Source organism: Camellia sinensis, chromosome 14 (genome assembly GCF_055761805.1).
Source record: "Camellia sinensis isolate YWXY chromosome 14, ASM5576180v1, whole genome shotgun sequence".
NCBI classification, from domain to species: Eukaryota; Viridiplantae; Streptophyta; class Magnoliopsida; order Ericales; family Theaceae; genus Camellia; species Camellia sinensis.
The window spans coordinates 103,855,889-103,861,888 of NC_138974.1; the positions used below are offsets into that span (position 1 = coordinate 103,855,889).

At 47.7% G+C, this 6,000-nt stretch overlaps 15 non-coding genes and 4 pseudogenes across 15 annotated transcripts; all 19 read left to right on the plus strand.

Annotated features, from left to right (window-relative positions):
• Positions 1 to 166: 166 nt before the first annotated feature.
• On the plus strand, positions 167 to 275 carry LOC145812423 (5S ribosomal RNA; annotated as a pseudogene).
• A 188-nt stretch (positions 276 to 463) lies between these two features.
• LOC145810554 (5S ribosomal RNA) lies at positions 464 to 582 on the plus strand. Its single transcript, XR_014354118.1, has one exon. It is a non-coding gene; the product is annotated as a 5S ribosomal RNA (ribosomal RNA).
• A 203-nt stretch (positions 583 to 785) lies between these two features.
• LOC145809484 (5S ribosomal RNA) lies at positions 786 to 904 on the plus strand. Its single transcript, XR_014353042.1, has one exon. It is a non-coding gene; the product is annotated as a 5S ribosomal RNA (ribosomal RNA).
• Positions 905 to 1,102: 198 nt separating this feature from the next.
• On the plus strand, positions 1,103 to 1,221 carry LOC145810184 (5S ribosomal RNA). The gene has a single exon (XR_014353756.1). It is a non-coding gene; the product is annotated as a 5S ribosomal RNA (ribosomal RNA).
• Positions 1,222 to 1,422: 201 nt separating this feature from the next.
• Positions 1,423 to 1,531, plus strand: LOC145812438 (5S ribosomal RNA; annotated as a pseudogene).
• A 190-nt stretch (positions 1,532 to 1,721) lies between these two features.
• Positions 1,722 to 1,840, plus strand: LOC145810566 (5S ribosomal RNA). The gene has a single exon (XR_014354129.1). It is a non-coding gene; the product is annotated as a 5S ribosomal RNA (ribosomal RNA).
• Positions 1,841 to 2,038: 198 nt separating this feature from the next.
• On the plus strand, positions 2,039 to 2,157 carry LOC145809084 (5S ribosomal RNA). The gene has a single exon (XR_014352578.1). It is a non-coding gene; the product is annotated as a 5S ribosomal RNA (ribosomal RNA).
• A 198-nt stretch (positions 2,158 to 2,355) lies between these two features.
• LOC145810577 (5S ribosomal RNA) lies at positions 2,356 to 2,474 on the plus strand. The gene has a single exon (XR_014354140.1). It is a non-coding gene; the product is annotated as a 5S ribosomal RNA (ribosomal RNA).
• A 200-nt stretch (positions 2,475 to 2,674) lies between these two features.
• LOC145810233 (5S ribosomal RNA) lies at positions 2,675 to 2,793 on the plus strand. The gene has a single exon (XR_014353809.1). It is a non-coding gene; the product is annotated as a 5S ribosomal RNA (ribosomal RNA).
• A 200-nt stretch (positions 2,794 to 2,993) lies between these two features.
• LOC145809400 (5S ribosomal RNA) lies at positions 2,994 to 3,112 on the plus strand. The gene has a single exon (XR_014352941.1). It is a non-coding gene; the product is annotated as a 5S ribosomal RNA (ribosomal RNA).
• A 200-nt stretch (positions 3,113 to 3,312) lies between these two features.
• Positions 3,313 to 3,421, plus strand: LOC145812440 (5S ribosomal RNA; annotated as a pseudogene).
• Positions 3,422 to 3,608: 187 nt separating this feature from the next.
• On the plus strand, positions 3,609 to 3,727 carry LOC145810587 (5S ribosomal RNA). The gene has a single exon (XR_014354149.1). It is a non-coding gene; the product is annotated as a 5S ribosomal RNA (ribosomal RNA).
• Positions 3,728 to 3,924: 197 nt separating this feature from the next.
• LOC145809163 (5S ribosomal RNA) lies at positions 3,925 to 4,043 on the plus strand. The gene has a single exon (XR_014352657.1). It is a non-coding gene; the product is annotated as a 5S ribosomal RNA (ribosomal RNA).
• Positions 4,044 to 4,242: 199 nt separating this feature from the next.
• Positions 4,243 to 4,361, plus strand: LOC145810599 (5S ribosomal RNA). The gene has a single exon (XR_014354160.1). It is a non-coding gene; the product is annotated as a 5S ribosomal RNA (ribosomal RNA).
• A 201-nt stretch (positions 4,362 to 4,562) lies between these two features.
• On the plus strand, positions 4,563 to 4,681 carry LOC145810234 (5S ribosomal RNA). Its single transcript, XR_014353810.1, has one exon. It is a non-coding gene; the product is annotated as a 5S ribosomal RNA (ribosomal RNA).
• Positions 4,682 to 4,881: 200 nt separating this feature from the next.
• Positions 4,882 to 5,000, plus strand: LOC145809401 (5S ribosomal RNA). The gene has a single exon (XR_014352942.1). It is a non-coding gene; the product is annotated as a 5S ribosomal RNA (ribosomal RNA).
• A 202-nt stretch (positions 5,001 to 5,202) lies between these two features.
• Positions 5,203 to 5,311, plus strand: LOC145812441 (5S ribosomal RNA; annotated as a pseudogene).
• A 187-nt stretch (positions 5,312 to 5,498) lies between these two features.
• On the plus strand, positions 5,499 to 5,617 carry LOC145810611 (5S ribosomal RNA). The gene has a single exon (XR_014354172.1). It is a non-coding gene; the product is annotated as a 5S ribosomal RNA (ribosomal RNA).
• Positions 5,618 to 5,814: 197 nt separating this feature from the next.
• On the plus strand, positions 5,815 to 5,933 carry LOC145809164 (5S ribosomal RNA). Its single transcript, XR_014352658.1, has one exon. It is a non-coding gene; the product is annotated as a 5S ribosomal RNA (ribosomal RNA).
• The last annotated feature ends 67 nt before the right edge of the window (positions 5,934 to 6,000 follow it).

The window sequence follows — 6,000 nt, forward strand, 5'->3', positions numbered from 1 at the left end:
TTTTTTTTTCCCCGGACAGCCTGTCCGATTTTTAGCCCATTCAATCACCTTCGCCTCCTTTTCGACAATTTCCCCCTTTTAAACCATTTCCAGATTATCATGTTCCATTCAATTTCATTTTTTTCCCCGTCTACTGCTTAAAACAACAAAGTCGCAGATAATCTTCAGGTGCGATCATACCAGCACTAATGCACCGGATCCCATCAGAACTCCGTAGTTAAGCGTGCTTGGGCGAGAGTAGTACTAGGATGGGTGTTGCTCCCCTTTTGTCCCTTTTTCCACCACCCCCCCCCCTCTTTTTTTTTTCCCCGGACAGCCTGTCCGATTTTTAGCCCATTCAATCGCCTTCGCCTCCTTTTCGACAATTTCTCCCTTTTAAACCATTTCCAGATTATCCTGTTCCATTCAATTTCATTTTTTTCCCCGTCTACTGCTTAAAACAATAAAGTCGCGGTTAATCTTCGGGTGCGATCATACCAGCACTAATGCACCGGATCCCATCAGAACTCCGCAGTTAAGCGTGCTTGGGCGAGAGTAGTACTAGGATGGGTGACCCCCTGGGAAGTCCTCGTGTTGCACCCCTTTTGTCTGTTTTTCCACCACCCCCCCCCCCCCCTCTTTTTTTTTTCCCCGGACAGCCTGTCCGATTTTTAGCCCATTCAATCGCCTTCGCCTCCTTTTCGACAATTTCTCCCTTTTAAACCATTTCCAGATTATCATGTTCCATTCAATTTCATTTTTTTCCCCGTCTACTGCTTAAAACAACAAAGTCGCGGATAATCTTCAGGTGCGATCATACCAGCACTAATGCACCGGATCCCATCAGAACTCCGTAGTTAAGCGTGCTTGGGCGAGAGTAGTACTAGGATGGGTGACCCCCTGGGAAGTCCTCGTGTTGCACCCCTTTTGTCCCTTTTTCCACCACCCCCCCCCTCTTTTTTTTTTCCCCGGACAGCCTGTCCGATTTTTAGCCCATTCAATCGCCTTCGCCTCCTTTTCGACAATTTCTCCCTTTTAAACCATTTCCAGATTATCCTGTTCCATTCAATTTCATTTTTTTCCCCGTCTAATGCTTAAAACAATAAAGTCGCGGATAATCTTCGGGTGCGATCATACAAGCACTAATGCACCGGATCCCATCAGAACTCCGCAGTTAAGCGTGCTTGGGCGAGAGTAGTACTAGGATGGGTGACCCCCTGGGAAGTCCTCGTGTTGCACCCCTTTTGTCCCTTTTTCCACCACCCCCCCCCCCTCTTTTTTTTTTTCCCCGGACAGCCTGTCCGATTTTTAGCCCATTCAATCGCCTTCGCCTCCTTTTCGACAATTTCCCCCTTTTAAACCATTTCCAGATTATCATGTTCCATTCAATTTCATTTTTTTCCCCGTCTACTGCTTAAAACAACAAAGTCGCGGATAATCTTCAGGTGCGATCATACCAGCACTAATGCACCGGATCCCATTAGAACTCCGTAGTTAAGCGTGCTTGGGCGAGAGTAGTACTAGGATGGGTGTTGCTCCCCTTTTGTCCCTTTTTCCACCACCCCCCCCCCCCTCTTTTTTTTTTCCCCGGACAGCCTGTCCGATTTTTAGCCCATTCAATCGCCTTCGCCTCCTTTTCGACAATTTCTCCCTTTTAAACCATTTCCAGATTATCCTGTTCCATTCAATTTCATTTTTTTCCCCGTCTACTGCTTAAAACAATAAAGTCGCGGTTAATCTTCGGGTGCGATCATACCAGCACTAATGCACCGGATCCCATCAGAACTCCGCAGTTAAGCGTGCTTGGGCGAGAGTAGTACTAGGATGGGTGACCCCCTGGGAAGTCCTCGTGTTGCACCCCTTTTGTCCCTTTTTCCACCACCCCCCCCCTCTTTTTTTTTTCCCCGGACAGCCTGTCCGATTTTTAGCCCATTCAATCGCCTTCGCCTCCTTTTCGACAATTTCTCCCTTTTAAACCATTTCCAGATTATCCTGTTCCATTCAATTTCATTTTTTTCCCCGTCTACTGCTTAAAACAATAAAGTCGCGGTTAATCTTCGGGTGCGATCATACCAGCACTAATGCACCGGATCCCATCAGAACTCCGCAGTTAAGTGTGCTTGGGCGAGAGTAGTACTAGGATGGGTGACCTCCTGGGAAGTCCTCGTGTTGCACCCCTTTTGTCCCTTTTTCCACCACCCCCCCCCTCTTTTTTTTTTCCCCGGACAGCCTGTCCGATTTTTAGCCCATTCAATCGCCTTCGCCTCCTTTTCGACAATTTCTCCCTTTTAAACCATTTCCAGATTATCCTGTTCCATTCAATTTCATTTTTTTCCCCGTCTAATGCTTAAAACAATAAAGTCGCGGTTAATCTTCGGGTGCGATCATACCAGCACTAATGCACCGGATCCCATCAGAACTCCGCAGTTAAGCGTGCTTGGGCGAGAGTAGTACTAGGATGGGTGACCCCCTGGGAAGTCCTCGTGTTGCACCCCTTTTGTCCCTTTTTCCACCACCCCCCCCCCTCTTTTTTTTTTTCCCCGGACAGCCTGTCCGATTTTTAGCCCATTCAATCGCCTTCGCCTCCTTTTCGACAATTTCCCCCTTTTAAACCATTTCCAGATTATCCTGTTCCATTCAATTTCATTTTTTTCCCCGTCTACTGCTTAAAACAATAAAGTCGCGGATAATCTTCGGGTGCGATCATACAAGCACTAATGCACCGGATCCCATCAGAACTCCGTAGTTAAGCGTGCTTGGGCGAGAGTAGTACTAGGATGGGTGACCCCCTGGGAAGTCCTCGTGTTGCACCCCTTTTGTCCGTTTTTCCACCAACCCCCCCCCCTCTTTTTTTTTTCCCCGGACAGCCTGTCCGATTTTTAGCCCATTCAATCGCCTTCGCCTCCTTTTCGACAATTTCTCCCTTTTAAACCATTTCCAGATTATCCTGTTCCATTCAATTTCATTTTTTTCCCCGTCTACTGCTTAAAACAATAAAGTCGCGGTTAATCTTCAGGTGCGATCATACCAGCACTAATGCACCGGATCCCATCAGAACTCCGCAGTTAAGCGTGCTTGGGCGAGAGTAGTACTAGGATGGGTGACCCCCTGGGAAGTCCTCGTGTTGCACCCCTTTTGTCCCTTTTTCCACCACCCCCCCCCCTCTTTTTTTTTTTCCCCGGACAGCCTGTCCGATTTTTAGCCCATTCAATCGCCTTCGCCTCCTTTTCGACAATTTCCCCCTTTTAAACCATTTCCAGATTATCATGTTCCATTCAATTTCATTTTTTTCCCCGTCCACTGCTTAAAACAACAAAGTCGCGGATAATCTTCAGGTGCGATCATACCAGCACTAATGCACCGGATCCCATTAGAACTCCGTAGTTAAGCGTGCTTGGGCGAGAGTAGTACTAGGATGGGTGTTGCTCCCCTTTTGTCCCTTTTTCCACCACCCCCCCCCTCTTTTTTTTTTCCCCGGACAGCCTGTCCGATTTTTAGCCCATTCAATCGCCTTCGCCTCCTTTTCGACAATTTCTCCCTTTTAAACCATTTCCAGATTATCCTGTTCCATTCAATTTCATTTTTTTCCCCGTCTACTGCTTAAAACAATAAAGTCGCGGTTAATCTTCGGGTGCGATCATACCAGCACTAATGCACCGGATCCCATCAGAACTCCGCAGTTAAGCGTGCTTGGGCGAGAGTAGTACTAGGATGGGTGACCCCCTGGGAAGTCCTCGTGTTGCACCCCTTTTGTCCCTTTTTCCACCACCCCCCTCTCTTGTTTTTTTCCCCGGACAGCCTGTCCGATTTTTAGCCCATTCAATCGCCTTCGCCTCCTTTTCGACAATTTCTCCCTTTTAAACCATTTCCAGATTATCCTGTTCCATTCAATTTCATTTTTTTCCCCGTCTACTGCTTAAAACAATAAAGTCGCGGTTAATCTTCGGGTGCGATCATACCAGCACTAATGCACCGGATCCCATCAGAACTCCGCAGTTAAGTGTGCTTGGGCGAGAGTAGTACTAGGATGGGTGACCCCCTGGGAAGTCCTCGTGTTGCACCCCTTTTGTCCCTTTTTCCACCACCCCCCCCCCTCTTTTTTTTTTCCCCGGACAGCCTGTCCGATTTTTAGCCCATTCAATCGCCTTCGCCTCCTTTTCGACAATTTCTCCCTTTTAAACCATTTCCAGATTATCCTGTTCCATTCAATTTCATTTTTTTCCCCGTCTAATGCTTAAAACAATAAAGTCGCGGTTAATCTTCGGGTGCGATCATACCAGCACTAATGCACCGGATCCCATCAGAACTCCGCAGTTAAGCGTGCTTGGGCGAGAGTAGTACTAGGATGGGTGACCCCCTGGGAAGTCCTCGTGTTGCACCCCTTTTGTCCCTTTTTCCACCACCCCCCCCCCCTCTTTTTTTTTTTCCCCGGACAGCCTGTCCGATTTTTAGCCCATTCAATCGCCTTCGCCTCCTTTTCGACAATTTCCCCCTTTTAAACCATTTCCAGATTATCCTGTTCCATTCAATTTCATTTTTTTCCCCGTCTACTGCTTAAAACAATAAAGTCGCGGATAATCTTCGGGTGCGATCATACAAGCACTAATGCACCGGATCCCATCAGAACTCCGTAGTTAAGCGTGCTTGGGCGAGAGTAGTACTAGGATGGGTGACCCCCTGGGAAGTCCTCGTGTTGCACCCCTTTTGTCCGTTTTTCCACCAACCCCCCCCCCTCTTTTTTTTTTCCCCGGACAGCCTGTCCGATTTTTAGCCCATTCAATCGCCTTCGCCTCCTTTTCGACAATTTCTCCCTTTTAAACCATTTCCAGATTATCCTGTTCCATTCAATTTCATTTTTTTCCCCGTCTACTGCTTAAAACAATAAAGTCGCGGTTAATCTTCAGGTGCGATCATACCAGCACTAATGCACCGGATCCCATCAGAACTCCGCAGTTAAGCGTGCTTGGGCGAGAGTAGTACTAGGATGGGTGACCCCCTGGGAAGTCCTCGTGTTGCACCCCTTTTGTCCCTTTTTCCACCACCCCCCCCCCCCTCTTTTTTTTTTTCCCCGGACAGCCTGTCCGATTTTTAGCCCATTCAATCGCCTTCGCCTCCTTTTCGACAATTTCCCCCTTTTAAACCATTTCCAGATTATCATGTTCCATTCAATTTCATTTTTTTCCCCGTCCACTGCTTAAAACAACAAAGTCGCGGATAATCTTCAGGTGCGATCATACCAGCACTAATGCACCGGATCCCATTAGAACTCCGTAGTTAAGCGTGCTTGGGCGAGAGTAGTACTAGGATGGGTGTTGCTCCCCTTTTGTCCCTTTTTCCACCACCCCCCCCCTCTTTTTTTTTTCCCCGGACAGCCTGTCCGATTTTTAGCCCATTCAATCGCCTTCGCCTCCTTTTCGACAATTTCTCCCTTTTAAACCATTTCCAGATTATCCTGTTCCATTCAATTTCATTTTTTTCCCCGTCTACTGCTTAAAACAATAAAGTCGCGGTTAATCTTCGGGTGCGATCATACCAGCACTAATGCACCGGATCCCATCAGAACTCCGCAGTTAAGCGTGCTTGGGCGAGAGTAGTACTAGGATGGGTGACCCCCTGGGAAGTCCTCGTGTTGCACCCCTTTTGTCCCTTTTTCCACCACCCCCCCCTCTTTTTTTTTTCCCCGGACAGCCTGTCCGATTTTTAGCCCATTCAATCGCCTTCGCCTCCTTTTCGACAATTTCTCCCTTTTAAACCATTTCCAGATTATCCTGTTCCATTCAATTTCATTTTTTTCCCCGTCTACTGCTTAAAACAATAAAGTCGCGGTTAATCTTCGGGTGCGATCATACCAGCACTAATGCACCGGATCCCATCAGAACTCCGCAGTTAAGTGTGCTTGGGCGAGAGTAGTACTAGGATGGGTGACCCCCTGGGAAGTCCTCGTGTTGCACCCCTTTTGTTCCTTTTTCCACCACCCCCCCCCCTCTTTTTTTTTTCCCCGGACAGCCTGTCCGATTTTTA